Source organism: Carcharhinus amblyrhynchos, chromosome 9, assembly GCF_965287045.1.
Source record: "Carcharhinus amblyrhynchos chromosome 9, sCarAmb.v2.hapA, whole genome shotgun sequence".
Classification (NCBI taxonomy): domain Eukaryota; kingdom Metazoa; phylum Chordata; class Chondrichthyes; order Carcharhiniformes; family Carcharhinidae; genus Carcharhinus; species Carcharhinus amblyrhynchos.
Genome location: NC_137332.1, coordinates 87,699,036 through 87,720,892, shown reverse-complemented (window position 1 = coordinate 87,720,892; position 21,857 = coordinate 87,699,036). Strand labels below are relative to the sequence as shown.

At 46.0% G+C, this 21,857-nt stretch overlaps 1 protein-coding gene across 3 annotated transcripts in view; it reads left to right on the top strand.

Moving 5' to 3' along the window:
- Positions 1-22: 22 nt before the first annotated feature.
- Positions 23-21,857, top strand: part of tnr (tenascin R (restrictin, janusin)) — a 281,530-nt gene continuing 259,695 nt past the window's right edge. For all 3 annotated transcript variants that reach the window (XM_080196056.1, XM_080196057.1, XM_080196053.1), the window contains exon 1: positions 23-131. The gene's annotated coding sequence lies outside the window, so the exon portion shown is untranslated. The remainder of the gene's footprint in view (positions 132-21,857) is intronic.

The window sequence follows — 21,857 nt, the reverse complement described above, 5'->3', positions numbered from 1 at the left end:
TGGTCCCTCGTATTGTGGTCCTGTTCATTTCCAGCTGAATTCCAATGAGATGTTGCAGTTGTCTGCAGAGGTCCGAGTGTCAGCAGCTCACTGAAGGTGGAATCAGTTGTGTGGGCCCAGGCTATTGTCTGGTAAGATTACAGCTGTGTTTACTATCACTGTGAATGCTGAAAATCTGAAATAAAAGCAGGTTGGAAGTAGTCAGCAGGTTTGGTAGCTTCTGTGACGACAGAAATAGAGATAGCAGTTCGGTTGGATGACTTTTCATCTAACCTGCGAGAAGGACCATTCAGTACTAAAACAGTAATACAGAATCTTAGTCATTCTCAAAAATACTATTTCCAGCCAGATCTGATGGCTTGGAAAAGATTTGGGAGTTTTGTTCTGTTGATTCCTCTGTCTGTAAAGTCTTTCTGACTTGATATCTTGTTGTTAGATAGATGGAGAATTCTCTTCAGAGATAGTTCTTTTAGCTGGCAGGATGGCGAACTGCTCCAGAGATGGCCTTCTCAGTTGAACTCAACTTAACTCACTAACTGACCTGGAGTCACTGAAGACAGGCAGTTGAATTCCTATATTTATATTCGTGATGAGCTACATTTTCTACATCATTGGTTTGATGCTAACAACAACAGCAAAATTCAAATTTGATGGGTTCCTTTTAGCAGAGTGTCTTCTTTAAACTGAAAGATTTTCAAAATGCAACTGCCTGCAAAGTCTGTTACCAAGGCAACTATGGTGCTTGGGTCTTGGTACTTTTTTTTTGCAACCTATGTACCCTGTATTTTAAACATTCAAACCCAGAATGAGAAAACAGGTTTTAAAGGGACCACGCACTTGTTCTCCTTTTACATTTTTACATTTTTAAAAAATCTTCTTTGCATCTTTACTAACGCAACTTCACAACAATACCAAATCATCCATTTCAATTGCTCTCTCTGTTTTTCTTGTGTTGCTGCTTCTGTGCATTCTGTTTTGCCTCCATCCTCCCTGCCAAATTCAGAAATATGAGCTCCAACCTTGTTCATTTGCTCATTACTAACTTGGTACTCAGTTGTGAGTGGCTGACTGTTTACCAGCAACACAATTATAATTGGGCCGGCTTGTCCGCCTTGATGTTGTTTAACCTAAATACTCAATATTGCGTACTGTAGTTGGAGGTTTTTTTTTGTTGGCCCCCTGTAGGCTCTGCTTAGTCATGCCCTTGCTCCTAATGTACCCCCTCCCAATGTGAGAATAACATGCAGCTTCCTGGTGGGGGATCTCCCCACTACGGTTAACATTCTTCATAACTCCTGGTCTGTGGACCAAATTCCCCACACCTCTGCACTCTCTTTTGTTCCTAGCCTCTTGCTCATTAATTCCTGCAACCTCTTCCCTGGAGCCTTGATTGCCAGTAGCTTCTTGGTAGACTTTGCTTGCTTGCGCGCTCTGGCTTCCTCCCACAATTATCCAAAGATGTGCAGGATAAGTGGATTGGCCATGTTAAATTGACCCTAGTGTCAGGGAGATTGGCCGGGTGAATGTGTGGAGTTCAGGAATATGGTTTGGGGGGAACTGTGGCCTGTGCAGACTTGAAGACCTGAATGGCCTCCTTCTGCACTGCAGTGATTCTATGACAGCAGGATATAGATAGATTGGAGACTTGGGCACAGACATGGCAAATGGAGTTTAATCTGGGCAAGTGTGAGGTGATGCATTTGGAGGATCAAATTTAAATGTGAGTTATATTGTAAATGCCAGAACCATTACGAACATTAACATACAAAGGGATCTGGGCGTGCAAGTTCCATTGTTCCCTAAAAGTGGCAACACAGTTGGCCAAGGTGATTAATAAGGCACATGGCATGCTTGTCTTCATTGGCTGGAGCATTGAGTACAAGAACTAGAAATCATTTTGCAGCAATATAAAACCTCAATTAGGCTACCTTTGCAAAATTACATGCAGTTCTGGCCACCACATTACGAGAAGGACATAAAAGTTTTAGCAACGTTTAAGAAGCATCTGGGTGGGTACATAAATAGAGCGGGAATGGAGGGATACATACAGTGCAGTACAGGCCCTTCGGCCCTCAGTGGTTTCACAAGTCAGTGCAACAATCTAAAGCCCATCTAACCATCACTATTCCAAGATCATCCATATGTTTATCCAACGACCATTTAAATGCCCTTAATGTTGGCAAGTCCACTACTGTTTCAGGCAGGGCATTCCATGCCCTTGCAAATCTCTGAGTTAAGGACCTACCTCTGACATCTGTCCTATATCTATCACTCCTCAATTTAAAGCTATGTCCTCTCGTGCTAGCCATCTCCATCTGAGGAAAAGGTTCACACTGTCCACCATATCTAATCCTCAAATCATAAGAACATAAGAAATAAGAGCAGGAGTAGGCCATCTAGCCCTTTGAGCCTGCCCCGCCATTCAATAAGATCATGGCTGATCTGTCGTGGCTCAGTTCCACATTCCCGCCCTCTCCCCATAACCCTTAATCCCCTCGCTTATCAAAAACCCATCAACCCGTGTCTTAAAAATATTTAACGAGGCAGCCTCCACCACTTCAACGGGCAGAGAATTCCAGAGATTCACCACCCTTTGAGTGAAGAAGTTCCTCCTCAACTCCGTTCTAAACCGCACCCCCCCCCCCCCCCCCTTTATCTTGAGGCTGTGCCCCCTAGTCCTACTGTCCTTTCTGAGCGGGAAGAGTCTCTCCACCTCTATCCTATCCATCCCATTCATCATCTTATAAGTCTCAATGAGATCTCCCCTCATTCTTCTAAACTCTAACGAGTACAAGCCTAGTTTATTCAGCCTCTCCTCATAGCTCAACCCCCTCAACTCCGGCATCAGCCTAGTAAACCTCCTCTGCACTCCCTCCAAGGCCAAAATAGCCTTGCGTAAGTGCGGCGCCCAAAACTGCGCACAGTACTCCAGCTGCGGCCTCACCAATGCCCTATACAGCTGCAGCAAGACCTCCCTACTTTTTATATTCAATCCCCCAATCAATTTGCCGTTCCACCAATCTTGGTGTCATCAGCAAATTTTGACACCATACACTTGGTTCCCTCCTCCAGATCATCTATATAAATGGTAAATAGCTGAGGCCCCAGCACCGACCCCTGGGGCACTCCACTAGTCACCAGCCGCCAATCCGAATAGCACCCATTAACCCCCACTCTCTGCCTCCTATTTGACAACCAATCCTCTATCCACGCTAACACTCCATGCCCCCTTATTGTCAAATGCCTTCTGAAAATCAAGAAAGACCACATCCTCCGGCTCTCCTCTATCCACCGCCCTAGACACATCCTCATAGAACTCCAGTAAATTTGTCAGACGCGACTTCCCCTTAACGAAACCGTGCTGCGTCTGCTCTATCAAGCAATTCCCCCTCAAGATGCCTCACTATTTCCTCCTTGATGACGGATTCTAACATTTTACCTGCAACAGACGTTAAACTAAGCGGCCTATAATTCCCTGCCTTTTACCTGCCACCCTTCTTAAACAACGGCGTAACATTAGCCGTTTTCCAATCTTCCAGCACTTCCCCGGAATCCAGTGACGTTTGGAAAATAACCACCAAGGCATCCACTATCACCTCCGCCATTTCTTTCAGAACCCTCGGATGCATTCCATCCGGTCCTGGGGACGACTTATGCCTCTAAGTCGCATCTTAACCAGCTTCTCTCTAATGAAAACAGCCTCAAGTCCCTCAGCCTTACCTCATAAGACCTTCCTACCATACCAGGCAACATCCTGGTAAATCTCTTCTGCACCCTTTCCGATGCTTCCACATCCTTCCTATAACTGTACGCAATACTCCAAGTGCGGTCGCACCAGAGTTTTATACAGCTGCAACATGGCCTCATGGCTCCAAAACTCAATCCCTCTACTAATAAAAGCTAACGCACCATACGCCTTCTTAACAACCCTATCAACCTGGGTGCCAACTTTCAAGGATTTATGCACATGTACACCGAGATCTCTTTGCTCATCCACACTACCAAGTAACTTACCATTAGCCCAGTACTCTGTATTCCTGTCACTCCACCTCAAGTGAATCACCTCACACTTTTCCACGTTTCAGCCCAGCTCTGTAGCTTATCTATATCCTTCTGTAACCTGCAACATCCTTCCTCACTGTCCACAACCCCATCGACTTTAGTGTCATCCGCAAATTTACTAACCCAGCCTTCTATGCCCTCATCCAAGTCATTTATAAAAATGACAAACGACAGTGGCCCCAAAACAGATCCTTGCTGTACACCACTAGTAACTGAACTCCAGGATGAACATGCCCCATCAACCACCACCCTCTATCTTCTTATGGCTAGCCAATTTCTGATCCAAACCGCTAAATCATCCTCAATCCCATACCTCCGTATCTTCTGCAATAACTTACCGTGGGAACCTTATCAAATGCTTTACTGAATCCATATACACCACATCAACTGCTTTACCCTCATCCACCTCTTTGGTCACCTTCTCAAAGAACTCAATAAGGTTTGTGAGGCACGCCTACCCTTCACAAAACCGTGTTGACTATCCCTAATCAAATTATTCCTTTCTAGATGATTATAAATCCTATCTCTTATAATCCTTTCCAAAACTTTGCCCACAACAGAAGTAAGGCTCACTGGTCTATAATTCCTAGGGTTGTTGTTACTCCCATTCTTGAACAAGGATAGGGGCCGAGTGAGGGCAGAAGGTTCTTTTTATTTTAATTAGCGCATCATGGTCAACACAAGCTTGGAGGGCCAAAGGGCAAAGGGCCTGTTTCTGTGCTGTTCTTTTCTTTGCTCTCTTTGTTCTATGTCATTGAGTGCAGACCTGAACTTGGACTGTTTAGCCGTTTGTTTTAGGCAAACCATGAATGCTGTTATTGACTCCCCTGGAGCGCTTGTCATTGAATTAAATTTTATCACTGCATTATCACCGAGGGTCACTTCAGGTGGTAGTGTTCCTTATCTAATTCCAGCAAATCCGTGTGTTCCCCAACCGGAAACCATGGATGAACAGGGATATCCACTGCTTGCTGAAGTCCAGGTCTGAGGGGCTCAAGTATTGTCAGTATTGCCTGACAAGAAAGCCAGATATGATCTAAGGAGATACATCAAAGATGTCAAAAGACAGTACCGGACCAAGTTCGAGACACAGGCTAGCCACACGGACTCCCGCTGACTATGGCAAGGTCTGCAAGACATAACAAGCTACAAGATGAAAGCTTGTAAAATCACAGGCTCAAATGCACCTCTCCCTGATGAGCTCGATGCATTCTACGCCCGTTTTGAGCAAGAGGTCAACGAGAGCATGCCCTCTACCCTGAATGAACCTGTATCTGGGTTCACCATTCCAGATGTCAGAGCAGCTTTCTTGAAGGTCAACCTATGGATAGCAACTTTGCCCGGAGGGGGTACCCGGATGTGCACTCAGATCCTGTGCCGATCAGCTGGTGGAGGTATTCAAAGACATCTTCAATTTCTCTTTACAACAATCTGAGGTCCCTATCTGCTTCAAGAAGATGACCATCATCCCAGTACCTAAGAAAAACCAAGCAATGTGCCTTAATGACTGTTGGCTGGGGCTCTGACATCCATCATTGTGAAGTGCTTTGAAAGGTTAGCCATGGTACAAATCAATTTCAGTCCCCTGGATTACCTGGATCCACTACAGTTTGCTTACTGCCGCAACAGGTCCACAGCACATGCCATTTCCCTGGCCCAGCACTCAACCCTGGAACACCTAGATGACAAGGACACCTATGTCAGACTCCTATTTATTGACTACAGCTCAGCTCTAACACTATTATTCCCTTGAAACCCATCTCCAAACTCTGTGGCCTGGGCTTCGGCACCTCACTCTGCGACTGGATCCTGAACTTTCTAACTCTCAGACTGCAATCAGTAAGGATAGGCAACAACACTTCCACGATCATCCTCAGCACTAGTGCCCCACAAGGCTGTGTTCTCAATCCCCTACTATACTCCTTGTACACCTATGACTGTGTGGCCAAATTCCCTTCCAATTCGATTTTCAAGTTTGCTGATGACACCACCGTAGTGGGTCTGATCTCCTTCAGTGACAGAGTACAGGCATGTGATAAAGAATCTGGTGAATTTGTGCAGCAACAATAATCTCTCCCTTAATGTCAACAAAATGAAGGAGATTGTTATCGACTTCAGGAAGCGTACAGAAGAACATGCCCCTGTCTACATCAATAGGACGAAGTAGAAAGGGTTGAGAGCCTCCAGGTTTTAGGTGTCCACATCACCAAAAATCTGTCCTGGTCCCTCCATGCTGACGCTATAGTTAAGCCCACCAATCTTCAACATTCTCAGAAGACTAAGGAAATCTGGCATGTCGGCTACGACTCTCTCCAATTTTTTTCAGATGCACGATAAAAAGGCATTCTTTCTGGTTGTATCACAGCTTGGTATAGTTCCTGCTCTGCCCAAGTCTGCAAGGAACTAAAAAAGGTCATGAATGTAGCCTAATTCATCACACACACCAGCCTCCCATCCATAGACTCTGTCTATACTTCCCGCTGCCTCGGCAAAGCAGCCGGCATAATTAAGGACCCCATGCACTCCGGACATTCTTTCTTCCACCTTCTTCTGACAGTAAAAAGGGACAAAAGTCTGGGGTCACGTACCAACTGACTGAAGAACAGCTTCTTCCCTGCTGCTGTCAGATGTTTGAAGGGACTTAACTTGCATTAAGTTGATCTTTCTCTACACCCTAACTATGACTGTAACACTACATTCTGCACTCTCTCATTTTCTTCTCTATGAATGGTATGTTTTGTCTGTATAGCATGCAAGAAACAATACTTTTCATTGTATGGAGGGTGTGGAGAGTCTGCAGAAGGATCTAGATAGGCTGGGTGAATGGGCCAGGAAATGGCAAATGGAATTTAATGTTGGCAAGTGTGAGGTGGTCCACTTTGGTAGGAAGGACTATTTCTTACGGGGAGAAAAACTGCAGCAGGCGACGGTGCAGAGGGACCTCGGGGTCCTTGTGCATGAGTCGCAAAAACCCAGCCTGCACGTGCAGCAGGTGGTCAGGAAGGCGAATGGGATGCTGGCCTTCATAGCGAGGGGGATTGAATATAAAAGTAGGGAGGTCTTGCTGCGGCTGTACAGGGCATTGGTGAGGCCACAGCTGGAGTACTGTGTGCAGTTTTGGTAGCCGCACTTATGCAAGGATATTTTGGCCTTGGAGGGAGTGCAGAGGAGGTTTACTAGGATGATGCCGGAGTTGAGGGGGTTGAGCTATGAGGAGACGCTGAATAAACTAGGCTTGTACTCGTTAGAGTTTAGAAGAATGAGGGGAGATCTCATTGAGGCGTATAAGATGATGAATGGGATGGATAGGATAGTGGTGGAGAGACTCTTCCCGCTCAGAAAGGACAGTAGGACTAGGGGGCACAGCCTCAAGATAAAGGGGGGGGCGGTTTAGAACGGAGTTGAGGAGGAACTTCTTCACTCAAAGGGTGGTGAATCTCTGGAATTCTCTGCCCGTTGAAGTGGTGGAGGCTGCCTCGCTAAATATTTTTAAGACGCGGGTTGTTGGGTTTTTGATAAGCGAGGGGATTAAGGGTTATGGGGAGAGGGCGGGAATGTGGAACTGAGCCACGACAGATCAGCCATGATCTTATTGAATGGCGGGACAGGCTCAAAGGGCTAGATGGCCTACTCCTCCTATTTCTTATGTTCTTATGTTAGTACATGTGACAATAATAAATCAAATCAGAAGATCAGTACTGAGGAGTGGTGCACTGTCAGAGGGTTAGTACTGAGGGACTGCTACACTGTCAGAGGGTAAGTTCTGAGGGAGTGCTGCACTGTTGGTGAGTCGCTACTGATTTGATTTATTATTGTCACATGTATTATCATAAGTAAACAAAAAAGTATTGTTTCTTGCATGCTGTACAAAGCATACCATTCATAGAGAAGGAAATGAGAGAATGTAGTGTTTCAGTCGTAGCTAAGGCGTAGAGAAAGATCAGCTTGATGCAAGGTAAGTCCATTCAAAAGTCTGACAGCAGCAGGGAAGAAACTGTTCTTGAGTTGGTTGGCATGTGACTTCAGACTTTTACATTTTTTTCCTGACAGAGGAAGGTGAAAGAGGGAATGCCCGGGGTGGCTGAGGTCCTTAATTATGCTGGCTGCTTTGTGGAGGCAGTGGGAAGTGTAAACCGAGTCAATGCATGGAAGGCAAATTTGCGTGATGGATTGGGCTGTGAGGGAGTGCTGCGTTGTCAGAGGATCAGTAAGATAAGACCATAAGATACAAGAGTGGAATTCGGCCTATCAAGGCTGCTCTGTTAATCGATCATGGCTGAAAAGTTCAACTCCTTTCTCCCCCATTTTCCCCATAACTACTGATCCTCTTCCCAATCAAGAACCTATCTATTTCTGTCTTAAAAACACTCAATGATCTGGCCTACGCAGCCTTCTGTGGCAACGAATTCCACAGATTCAATACCCTCTGGCTGAAGAAATTTCTCCTACCAATGGAAAAATCTTTATCTACATCCATCCTATCCAGGCCTTTCAATATTCTGTAAGTTTCAAATGAGATGGGCGGGGTGGCACAAATGGTTAGCACTACTGCCTCACAGCGCCAAGGAACTAGGTTCAATTCCTGGCTTGGGTCACTGTCTCTGTGGAGTTTTCACATTCCCCCTGTGTCTTTGTGGGTTTCCATCGGGTGCTCAGGTTTCCTCCCATTGTCCAAAGATGTGCAGATTAGGTGGATTGGCCATGCTAAATTGCCCGTCAGTGTTAGGGAGACTAGTGAGGGTAAATGTATGGGGATGGGGATTGTCAAACATGACGGGCTGAATGGCCTCCCTCTGCACTGTAGGAGATCAAGCCAGCAGATCAAAGCTTTAAAGAACTTGTGGATGTCTTGTTGAAGTTGTGCAAGACATTAGTAAGTACACACTTGGAATACTGTGTACAGATCTGGTCACCTTGTTATAGAAATGATATTATTAAACTAGAAAGAATGGAGAAAAGATTTACTAGGATGCTACCAATACACGATTTGAGCTACAAGGAGAGGCTGGATAGACTGGGACTTTTTTTCTGGAGCGTAGGAGGCTGAGGGGTGACCTTATTATAAGGTTTATAATATAATAAGAACATAAGAAATAGGAGCAGGAGTAGGCCATCTAGCCCTTCAAGCCTGCCCCGCCATTCAATAAGATCATGGCTGATCTGTCGTGGCTCAGTTCCACATTCCTGCCCCCTCCCCATAACCCTTAATCCCCTCGCTTATCAAAAACCCATCAACCCGCGTCTTAAAAATATTTAGCGAGGCAGCCTCCACCACCTCAACGGGCAGAGAATTCCAGAGATTCACCACCCTTTGAGTGAAGAAGTTCCTCCTCAACTCCGTTCTAAACCGCCCCCCCCTTTATCTTGAGGCTGTGCCCCCTAGTCCTACTGTCCTTTGAGCAGGAAGAGTCTCTCCACCTCTATCCTATCCATCCCATTCATCATCTTATACGTCTCAATGAGATCTCCCCTCATTCTTCTAAACTCTAACGAGTACAAGCCTAGTTTATTCAGCCTCTCCTCATAGCTCAACCCCCTCAACTCCGGCATCAGCCTAGTAAACCTCCTCTGCACTCCCTCCAAGGCCAAAATATCCTTGCGTAAGTGCGGCTACCAAAACTGCACACAGTACTCCAGCTGCGGCCTCACCAATGCCCTATACAGCTGCAGCAAGACCTCCCTACTTTTATATTCAATCCCCCTCGCTATGAAGGCCAGCATCCCATTAGCCTTCCTGACCACCTGCTGCACGTGCAGGCTGGGTTTTTGCGACTCATGCACAAGGACCCCGAGGTCCCTCTGCACCGTTGCCTGCTGCAGTTTTTCGCCACGTAAGTAATAGTCCTTCCTACCATTATTCCTACCAAAGTGGACCACCTCGCACTTGCCAACATTAAATTCCATTTGCCATTTCCTGGCCCATTCGCCCAGCCTAGCTAGATCCTTCTGCAGACTCTCCAGGGGCACAGATCAACTAGATAGTCAATACCTTTTCCCAAAGGTAGGGGAGTCTAAAACTGGAGGCCATAGTTTTAAGGTGAAAGGGGAGAGATATAAAGGGGTCCGTAGGGACAAATTTTTCACACAAGGTGGAGAGTGTCTGGAACAAGCTGCCAGAGCATCCTAGTAAATCTTTTCTACATACTTTCTAGTTTAATAATGTCCTTTCTATAATAGGGTGACCAGAATTGTACACAATATTCCAAGTGTGGCTTTACTAATGTCTTGTACAACTTCAACAAGACATTCCCAACTCCTATATTCAATGTTCTGACCAATGAAATCAAGCATGCTGAATGTCTTCTTCAGCACATCTGTGACTCCACTTTCAAGGAACTATGAACCTGTACCCCTAGATCTTTGTTCTGTAACCCTTCCCAATATCTATCATTGAACCAGGGCAGGATTTCCTCATTTAATCTACCAAAATGCATCATCTTGCATTTAACTAAATTAAACTCAATCTACCATTCGTTAACCCACTGGCCCAATTAGAACCATAGAACATTACAGACAGATACTGGCCTCTTGGCCTTTCTTGGCTGTGCCAAACCATTTTCCCACCTCGTTCCACTGACCTGCACCTGGACCATATCCCTCCACGACCCTCATCCATGTACCTGTCCAAGTTTTTCTTAAATGTTAAAAGTGACCCCGCATTCACCCCTTCATCTGGCAGCTCATTCCACACTCCCACCACTCCGTGTGAAGAAGCCCCCCCCCCCCCCCCCCCAACTATTCCCTTTAAACTTTTCCCCCTTCACCCTTAACCCATGTCCACTAGTTTTTTTTCTCCCCTAGCCTCAATGGAAAAAGCCTGCTTGCATTCACTCTATCTATACCCATCATAATTTTATACACCTCTATCAAATTGCCCCTCATTCTTCTACGCTTCAGGGAATAAAGCCCTAACCTATTCAACCTTTCTCTGTAACCCAGTTTCTCAAGTCCTGGCAACATCCTTGTAAACCTTCTCTGCACTCTTTCAACCTTATTAATATCCTTCCTGTAATTAGGTGACTAAAACTGCACACAATACTCTAAATTCGGCCTTACCGATGTCTTATACAACCTCACCATAAATTCCAACTCTTATACTCAACACTTTTCTTCACTCAGAGGGTAGTAAGGGTGTGGAATGCCCTCCCTGCAGCAGCTGTGGAACTTTAAGGGCGTTCAAATGGTCAGTGGATAGGCATATGGATAATATTGGAATAGTTTAGGTTAGAGGGTCATTAAATTGGTTCCACTGGTCGGCGCAACATCGAGGGCTGAAGGGCCTGTACTGCGCTGTAATGTTCTATATTTTATGTTCCATAAAGGCCAATGTACCAAAAGCACACTTTGCGACCCTATCTACCTGTGACACCACTTTTAGGGAATTATGTATCTGTATTCCCAGATCCCCCTGTTCTACTGCACTCTTCAGTGTCCTACCATTTAGCTTGTATGCTCTACCTTGGTTTGTCCTTCCCAAGTGCAATACCTCACACTTGTCTGCATTAAACTCCATTTGCCATTTTTCAGCCCATTTTTCTAGTTGGTCCAAATCCCTCTGCAAGCTTTGAAAACCTTCTTGACTGTCCACTACACCTCCAATCTTTGTATCATCAGCAAATTTGCTGATCCCATTTACCACATTATCATCCAGATCATTGATATAGATGACAAACAACAATGGACTCAGCACTGATCCCTGTGGCACACCACTCGTCACAGGCCTCCACTCAGAGAAGCAATTCTCCAGTACCACTCTCTGGCTTCTTCCATTTGACACAGTAAAAAGTCTGACAACACCAGGTTTTAGTCCAACCTATTTATTTGATAATATACTCACTAGCTTTCGGGGTTACCCCCTTCGTCAGGTGAATGGAGAGTTCTGGCCTCAGACAGAGCATATAAAGCACAGACAGTTTAGAGATTACTGATTAAAATGCGAATCCTTACACCTAACCTGCTGTTCAAGACCTGAAGTGGCTGATAATGTGAGTGGAAGGAGCACTGATCACAGTTTAAAGAGATGTGTATTGTCTCCAGACAGTACAGTAAGTGAGGTTTTGCAAACCCAGGCAAGTCACGGGGGTTACAGAGAGTGCGACATGAACCCAAGATCCCTGTTGAGACCGTCCTCATGTGTGCGGAACTTGGCTATCAGTCTCTGCTCAGCGACTCTGCGCTGTCGTGAAGGCCGCCTTGGAGAATGCTTACCCGAAGGTCAGAGGCTGAATGCCCGTGACCACTGAAGTGTTCGCCAACAGGAAGGGAACAGTCTTGCCTGGTGACTGTCGAGCGATGTTCATTCATCCGTTGTCGTAGCGTCTGCATGGTCTCCCCAATGTACCATGCTTCGGGACATCCTTTCTTGCAACGTATCAGGTAGACAATGTTGGCCGAGTTGCAAGAGTATTTACCATGTACCTGGTGGATGGTATTCTCACGTGTGATGATGGTATCCATGTCGATGATCCGGCATGTCTTGCAGAGGTTGCTGTGACAGGGTTGTGTGGTATTGTGGTCACTGTTCTCCTGAAGGCTGGGTAGTTTGCTGCGAACAATGGTCTGTTTGAGGTTGTGTGGTTGTCTGAAAGCAAGAAGTGGGGGTGTGGGGATAGCCCTGGCGAGATGTTCGTCTTCATCAATGATATGTTGAAGACTCTGGAGAAGATGTCGTAGCTTCTCCACTCCGGGGAAGTACTGGACGACGAAAGGTACTCTGTCCACTGTGTCCTGTGTTTGCCTTCTGAGGAGATCGGTGCGGTTTTTCGCTGTGGCGCATCGGAACTGCCGATCTATGAGTCGAGCACCATATCCTGTTCTTATGAGGGCATCTTTCAGGGTCTGGAGGTGTCTGTCACGATCCTCCTCATCTGAGCAAATCCTGTGTATACGGAGGGCTTGTCCATAGGGAATGGCTTCTTTAACATGTTTAGGGTGGAAACTGGAGAAGTGGAGCATTGTGAGATTGTCTGTGGGCTTGCGGTACAGTGAGGTGCTGAGGTGACCGTCCTTAATGGAGATGCGTGTGTCCAAGAATGCAACTGATTCTGGGGAATAGTCCATGGTGAGTCTGATGGTGGGGTGGAATTTGTTGATATCATCATATAGTTGTTTCAATCAATGGTGAACAATCACTGAAACAACTATATGATGATATCAACAAATTCCACCCCACCATCAGACTCACCATGGACTATTCCCCAGAATCAGTTGCATTCTTGGACACACGCATCTCCATTAAGGACGGTCACCTCAGCACCTCACTGTACCGCAAGCCCACAGACAATCTCACAATGCTCCACTTCTCCAGTTTCCACCCTAAACATGTTAAAGAAGCCATTCCCTATGGACAAGCCCTCCGTATACACAGGATTTGCTCAGATGAGGAGGATCGTGACAGACACCTCCAGACCCTGAAAGATGCCCTCATAAGAACAGGATATGGTGCTCGACTCATAGATCGGCAGTTCCGATGCGCCACAGCGAAAAACCGCACCGATCTCCTCAGAAGGCAAACACACGACACGGTGGACAGAGTACCCTTCGTCGTCCAGTACTTCCCCGGAGCGGAGAAGCTACGACATCTTCTCCGGAGTCTTCAACATATCATTGATGAAGACGAACATCTCGCCAGGGCTATCCCCACACCCCCACTTCTTGCTTTCAGACAACCACACAACCTCAAACAGACCATTGTTCGCAGCAAACTACCCAGCCTTCAGGAGAACAGTGACCACAATACCACACAACCCTGTCACAGCAACCTCTGCAAGACATGCCGGATCATCGACATGGATACCATCCACCAGGTACATGGTAAATACTCTTGCAACTCGGCCAACATTGGCTACCTGATACGTTGCAAGAAAGGATGTCCCGAAGCATGGTACATTGGGGAGACCATGCAGACGCTACGACAACAGATGAATGAACATCGCTCGACAGTCACCAGGCAAGACTGTTGGCGAACACTTCAGTGGTCACGGGCATTCAGCCTCTGACCTTCGGGTAAGCGTTCTCCAAGGCGGCCTTCACGACACACGACAGCGCAGAGTCGCTGAGCAGAGACTGATAGCCAAGTTCCGCACACATGAGGACGGTCTCAACAGGGATCTTGGGTTCATGTCGCACTCTCTGTAACCCCCATGACTTGCCTGGGTTTGCAAAACCTCACTTACTGTACTGTCTGGAGACAATACACATCTCTTTAAACTGTGATCAGTGCTCCTTCCACTCACATTATCAGCCACTTCAGGTCTTGAACAGCAGGTTAGGTGTAAGGATTCGCATTTTAATCAGTAATCTCTAAACTGTCTGTGCTTTATATGCTCTGTCTGAGGCCAGAACTCTCCATTCACCTGACGAAGGGGGTAACCCCGAAAGCTAGTGAGTATATTATCAAATAGGTTGGACTAAAACCTGGTGTTGTCAGACTTTTTACTGTGTTTACGCCAGTCCAACGCCGGCATACCCACATCATTCTTCCATTTGAGCCAATGTCTAATCCAATTTACTATCTCTCCATGTATACCTAGCGACTGAACTTTCCTACCGATCCTCCCATGCTGGACCTTGCCAAAGGCCTTACTGAAGTCCATGTAGACAACATCCACTGCCTTCCCTTCATCCACTTTCCTGGTAACCACCTCGAAAAACTCTAGGTTGTTTAAACATGACCTACCACGCACAAAGCCATGTTGACTCTCCCTAATAAGTCCCTGTCTATTCAAATATTTGTAGATCCAATCTCTTAGTACTCCTTCCAGTAATTTACCTACTACTGATGTCAAACTTACCGGCCTATAATTTCCCGGATTACTTTTGGAACCTTTTTTTAAGCAACAGAACAATGTGAGCTATCCTCACCCGTGGATACCGACATTTTAAATATATCTGCCAGGGCCCCTGCAATTTCAATACTAGTCTCCTTCAAGGTCCGAGGGAATACCCTGTCCGGTCCTGGGGATTTATCTATCTGATTTGCCTCAAGACGGCCAGCACCTCCTCCCCTTTAATCTGTATAGGTTCCATGACCTCCCCACTTGTCTGCCTTATTTCCATAGACTCCATGCCAATTTCTTTAGTAAATATGAATGCAAAAATCCCATTTAGTATCTCCCCCATTTCTTTTGGTTTCATACATAGCCGACCACTCTGATCTTCAAGAGGACCAATTTTATCCCTTACTATCCTTTTGCTCTTAATATGGCCGTAGAAGCTCTTAGGATTATCCTTCACCTTGACTGCCAAAGCAACCTCGTTGTATTTTAGCCCTCCTGATTTCCTTCTTATGTAGTTCTGACACTGCGTTCACTATTTAATGTGCTGTCTTTAACTTCTGTGTTGTCCTCAACATTCTCTTCTGTCTCCCTACTGTTTTGGGTCCGACCCCCTGCCAAACTATTTTAAACCCTCCTAAGTGGCTCTAGCAAATCTCTCTGCCAGGATGTTAGTCCCCCTCCAGTTCAGGTGTAACCCATTCCTCTTGAACAGGTCACCCCTTGCTCAGAAGAGATTTCAATCCTTGCTCCCCCCGCACCAGCTCTCAAGCCATACATTCACCCACCTAATCTTCCTAGTCCTACTATCACTAGCATTTGGTACTGGTAGTAGTCCAGAAGTTGTTACCTTTTGAGGCCCTGATCTTCAGCCTTCTGCCTAACTCTCTGCATTCACACATCAGGACCTCATCCCTTTTTCTACCTGTGTCGTTACCAATATGCGCAATGACATTTGGCTGCTCACCTTCCCCCTTAAGAATGTCCTGCAATCGTTCAGAGACGTCCTTGTCCCTGGCACCAAAGATGCAATACAACATCCTGAAATCTCAATTGCGGCCACAGAAATGCCTGTCTGTGTCTCTAACGAGTGAGTCCCCTATTACTGCTACTCGCTTGCTCTTTACCTGACAGTGTTCTACAACAGAACCAGCTGTGGTGCCACAGGCCTGGTTGGTATCTCCCCCTTTATGCTATCCCCCTTAACAGTATTTAAAATGGTATACCAGTTTGAAAGGGGGATAGCCACAGGATCTCCTGCATTACCTGTGTGCCTCTCCTGGTGGCCACCCATTTACCTGACTGAACCTGTGGTGTGACAACCTCCCTCTAACTGGTGTCTATCACACTCTGCTTCCTGTACGCTCCACAGTGCATCCACCTGCTGCTCCAACTGAACAATATGGTCTGTGAGGAGATTGGGACATTGTCCAGTGATGTCTCTTTGGGATGTGAACAAAGAAAATTACAGCACAGGTACAGGCCCTCCAAGCCTGCACCAACCATGCTACCTGACTGAACTAAAACACCCTACCCTTCCGGAGACCATATCCCTCTATTCCCATCCTATTCATGTATTTGTCAAGATGCCCCTCAAAACTCTGTCCTGTATCCGCTTCCACTAACTCCCCCAGCAAAGAGTTCCAGGTACCCACTACTTTGTGTAAAAAAAAAAACTTGCTTTGTACATCTCCTTTAAACCTTGCCCCTCGCACCTTTAAACGTTTGCCCCCTAGTAATTGACTCTTTTTTTCTCCCACCTCCTTGGACAAATGGACGGTCAGAAGATTTTTCCATGCCCCTCATAATCTTGTAGAAGGTCAGCCTTCAATCTCTGTCGTTCCAGTGAGAACAAACCAAGTTTCTCCCACCTTTCATCATAGCTAATGACTTCCATATCAGATAATATCCTGGTACATCTTTTTTGTACCTTCTCCAAAGTTTCCACATCCTTCTGGTAGTATGACGACCAGAATTGAACACTACATTCCAAGTGCGGCCTAACTAAGGTTCTATAGAGCTGCAATATTACTTGCCAATTCTTAAACTCAATGCCCCGGCTGATGGAAGGCAAGCATGCCGTATGCCTTCTTGACTACCTTCTCCACCTGCATTGCCACTTTCAGTGACCTGTGTATCTGTCCATCCTTATCCCTTTGCCTATCAATATTCTTAACGGTTCTGCCATTTACTGTATATTTCCTATCTGTATGAGACCTTCCAAAATACATTACCTCACATTTGTCCAGATTAAACTCCATCTGCCATCTCTCCACCCAAGGCTCCAGTCAATCTGTATCCTCTGATGGTCCTCATCACTATCTGCAAATCCTTTGTGTCATACGCAAACTTATGAATCAAACCAATTTTATATTTTAATCCAAATCATTTTTGTACATAATACAAACAGCAAAGGTCCCAGCACTGACCCCTGAGGAACACCACTTGTCACAGCCCTCCATTCTGAAACACACTCTTCCTCTGCTACTCTCTGTCTTCTATGAACATGCCAGTTCTGTATCCACCTTGCCAGCTCATCTCTGATCCCATGTAACTTCATCTTCTGTAACGGTCTGCCATGAGGGACCTAGCCAAAGGCCTTACTGAAATCCATGTAGACAACATCCACATGTAGGCAACATTTGGATTTACCATGTAGACAACATCCAACATCCTACCCTCATTAAGCATCTTCGTCACTTCCTTGGAAAAACTCAATCAAGTTCATGAGACATGACCTCCCCTTCACAAAACAATGTTGCCTCTCACTAATAAATCCACTTATTTCCAAGTGGGAATAAATTCTGTCTGAAGAATCCTCTCTAACAATTTGCTATCATTGATGTAAGGCTCACTGGCCTGTAATTACCTGGATTACTCTTGCTATCCTTCTTAAACAAAGGAAAAACATTGGCCGTGGGGGAGGCCCGAGAGGATTGAAGAATAAGGTTGTTAAGAAGGCATATGGTGTCTTGGCATTTATTGGTAGGGGGATTGAATTTAGGAGTCGCAGCGTCATGTTGCAACTGTACACAGCTCTGGTGCGGCTGCACTTGGATTATTGTGTGCAGTTCTGGTCCCCACATTATAGGAAGGATGTGGAGGCTTTGGAGAGGGTGCAGAGGAGGTTTACCAGGATGTTGCCTGGTATGGAGGGGAGGTCTTATGAGGAGAGACTGAGGGATTTGGGGTTGTTTTCGCTAGAAAGAAGGCGGCTAAGAGGGGATCTTATTGAAACATATAAGATGATTAGAGGTTTAGATAGGGTGGATAGTGATGGCCTTTTTCCTCGGATGGAGAAAGCTAGCACGAGGGGGCATGGCTTTAAATTAAGGGGGGGTAGTTATGGGACGGATGTCAGGGGTAGGTTCTTTACCCAGCGGGTGGTGAGGGATTGGAATGCCCTGCCTGCTGCAGTTGTAAATGCGCCTAGTTTGGGGGTGTTTAAGAGATCCGTGGATAGGTTTATGGACGAAAAGGGTTTGGTTTAGATTAGTGGGTCATTGTTTTTTAACTGGTCGGCGCAACATCGTGGGCCGAAGGGCGTGTTCTGCGCTGTAATGTTCTATGTTAATAGTTAATGAGGATACAAAAATTTCTCTCAAGGCCCCAGCAATTTCCTCCCTTGCCTTGCTCAATATTCTGGGGTATATTCCATCCGACCCTGGGTCCTTGTCGACCTTAATGTTTCTCAAGAACTCCAATTCCACCTCCTTTTTGATCTCAACATGATTCAAATTATCTAAACCCCCTTTCCCAGACTCATCATCCACCAAATCCTTCTCTTTTTGGTGAATACTGATGCAAAGTACTCATTCAATACCTTGTTCATTTCCTCTGGCTGCATGCATAGATTGCCTCCCTTGCCCTTGAATGGGCCAACCCACTCCCTGGCTACCTTGTTCTTATTTTTATATATATATTAATCCTGCTGGCCAATGCTTTTTTGTGACCCCTTTTTAGCCGTCCTTACTCCTTGCTTGAGTTTCTTTCTCCTTTCCTTGTATTCCACACTTGCCTCATGTGTTCCTAGCGTCTGAGCCTTGACAATGCTTCCTTTTTCTCTTGGACTAGTCTTAAAATATCTCTCATTATCCAAGGTTCCCAAAACGTGCCATACTTGTTATTCATCCTTACAGGAATGTGCTGGTCCTGAATCCCTATCAGTTCATACTTGAAAGCATCCTGCATGCCAGATGTTGATTTGCCCTCAAGCATCTAGCCTGATCTACGTTCTTCTGTTCCTGCCTAATAATTAGCTTTCCTCCAGTTTAGCACCTTAACTTGGGACTACATATTTCTTTATCCATCAGTAGCTTAAAGCTTACTGAATTGTGGTCACTGTTCCTGAACTGCTCCCCTACTGTAACATCGACCACTTAGCTGGGTTCATTCCCCAGTACCAGGTCCCGTATGGCCCCTTCCCTAGTTGGGTTATCTACAAACTGTTTCGGGAAGCCCTCCTGGATGCTCCTTACAAAACCCTGCCCCATCTATGCCACTAGCATTGAATGAGTTCCAGGCAATATAGAGGAAGTTAAAATCTCCCAGCACAACAATCCTGTTAGTTTTACACCTTACCAAGATCTGCCTATATATCTAGTGGGCGGCATATAGTTAAACCCCCGATATTGTGACTGCACCCTACCTATTCCTGAGCTCTACCCAGATTGCCTCGCTGTATAAGCCCTGCAGTAGAACTAAGATATTCTCCTGGATCAGATATTGTCCCACAATGTCCCCCTTGTTTGCGGTATTGTCCGGCGATGCCTCTGTGATTGGGACATTGTCCGGCGATGCCTCTCAATACCAGACAGGTTTATTTTATAGAAGCCCAATAGTGTAGAAAGAGGCCATTTGGCCCATCGAGTCTACACCGACCACGATCCCACCCAGGCCCTACCCCCATATCCCTACATATTTACCTGCCAATCCCTCTAACCTATGCATCTCAGGACACCTAAGAGGCAATTTTTTTGACTATGGGAGGAAACTGGAGCACCAGAGGAATCCCACGCAGACACGAGGAGAATGTGTAAACTCCACACAGACAGTCACTCAAGCTGGGAATTGAACCCAGATCGCTGTGAAGCAGCAGTGCTAACCAGTGTGCTACTGTGTTGCCCTTTGGTAGCACAAGCTTTTGGAGTCTTGCTCCTTCAGGTGAGTGAAGAGTTGTGTTCACAAACAGGGCATACATAGACACTAACTCAATTTACAAGATAATGGTTGGAATGTGAGTCCTTACAGGGACAGACAATGTGAGTGGAGGGAAGACAAAACACAGATTAAAGAGGTGTGAATTGTCTCCAGCCTGGACAGTAAGTGAGATTTTGCAAGTCATGAGGGTGACAGATAGTGTGACATGAACCCAAGATCCTGGTTGAGGCCATCCTCATGCATGCAGAACTTGATATCAGTTTTTGTTCAGTGATTCTGCATTGTTGTGTGTCACGAAGGCTGCCTTGGAAAATGCTTACCCGAAGATCAGAGACTGCTGAAGTGTTCCCCGAATGGGAGGGAACACTCCTGCCTGGTGATTGTCAAACAGTGTTTGTTCATCTGTTGTAACGTCTGCATTGTCTCACCAATATACCATGCCTCGGGATATCCTTTCCCGCAAAATATCAGTTAGACAACTTTGGCCTAGTCACAAGACTATGTACTCTTTGGTATTCTCACATGAGATGATGGCATCCGTGTCGATAATCCAGGTGTCTTGCAGAGGTTGCTGTGGCAGGGTTATGTGGTGTTGTGGTCACAGTTTTCCTGAAGGCTGGGTAGATGCTGCAGACAATGGTCTGTTTGGGGTTGTTTGGTTGCTTGAAGGCAAGAAGTATTGTCTCCGTGGTGCAATTGGTTAGTGCATTTGGCTGTTAACCAAAAGAATGGTGGTTCGATCCCAGGGATGCCAAACATTCACATTTTATGGGCAGCACGATGGTACAGTGGTTAGCACTGCTGCCTCTCAGCTCCAGGCACATGGGTTCAATTCCTGACTTGGGTCACTGTCTGTGTGGAGTTTGCACGTTCTCCCCATATCTGTGTGGGTTTCCACCAGGTGCTCCAGTTTCCTCCCACAGTCTGAAGATGCGTGGGTTACGTTGATTGGTCATGCTAAATTTCCCCTTATGTCCTGGGATGCCTAGGTTAAAGGGATTAGCTGGGCAAATATGTGGGTTTATGGGGATAGGGCCTGGGTGGGATTGTTGTCGGTGCAGACCCAATGGGCCAAATGGCCTACTTCTGCACTGTAGGGTTTCTATGATTTCTATGAAGTGGGGATGGCCTTGGTGAGATGTTCGTCTTCATCGATGAGCCTTCAACATGCCAGAGAAGATGTCATAGCTTCTCTGCTCCAGGGAAGTGCTAGACAACAAAGGGTACTCTGTCCACTGTGTCCCGTGTTTGTCTTCTGAGGAGGTTCGTGCGTTTTTCACTGTGGGGCATTGGAACTGTTGATCGATGAGTCAAAGCCATATTCTGTTCTTATGAGACCGTCTTTGGGCATCTGTCGGTGGCTGTTGTGACCTCCTCATGTGTATACTGAGGGGCTTCTCTGTACGGGATGGCTTTTTTAATGTAATTAGGGTGGAAGCTGGAGAAATGGAGCATTGTGAGGTTATCCATGGGCTTGCGGTACAGTGAAGTGCTAAAGTGACCATCCTTGATGGAGATGCGTGTCCAAGAATGCAACCAATTCCAGAGAGTAGTCTGGTGGGATGGAACTTGTTGATATCATCATATAACTGTTTCAGTGATTGTTCGCCATGAGTCCAAAGGAAGAAAATGTCATCAATGTATCTAGTGTTGAAGGTCCTGTGCGACGACGAAGTCATATTCGAACCTGTACATAAAGATGTTGGCATATTGAGGTGCAAATTTGGTCCCCATGGCTGTTCCATGTGTCTGGATGATGAACAGGTTGTTGAAAGTGAGGACATTATGATCCAGGATGAGAGAGGTAAGTTTATAGAATTACGTATGGAGATTGGCAGTTGACGGCGTTGCGTACTGAGG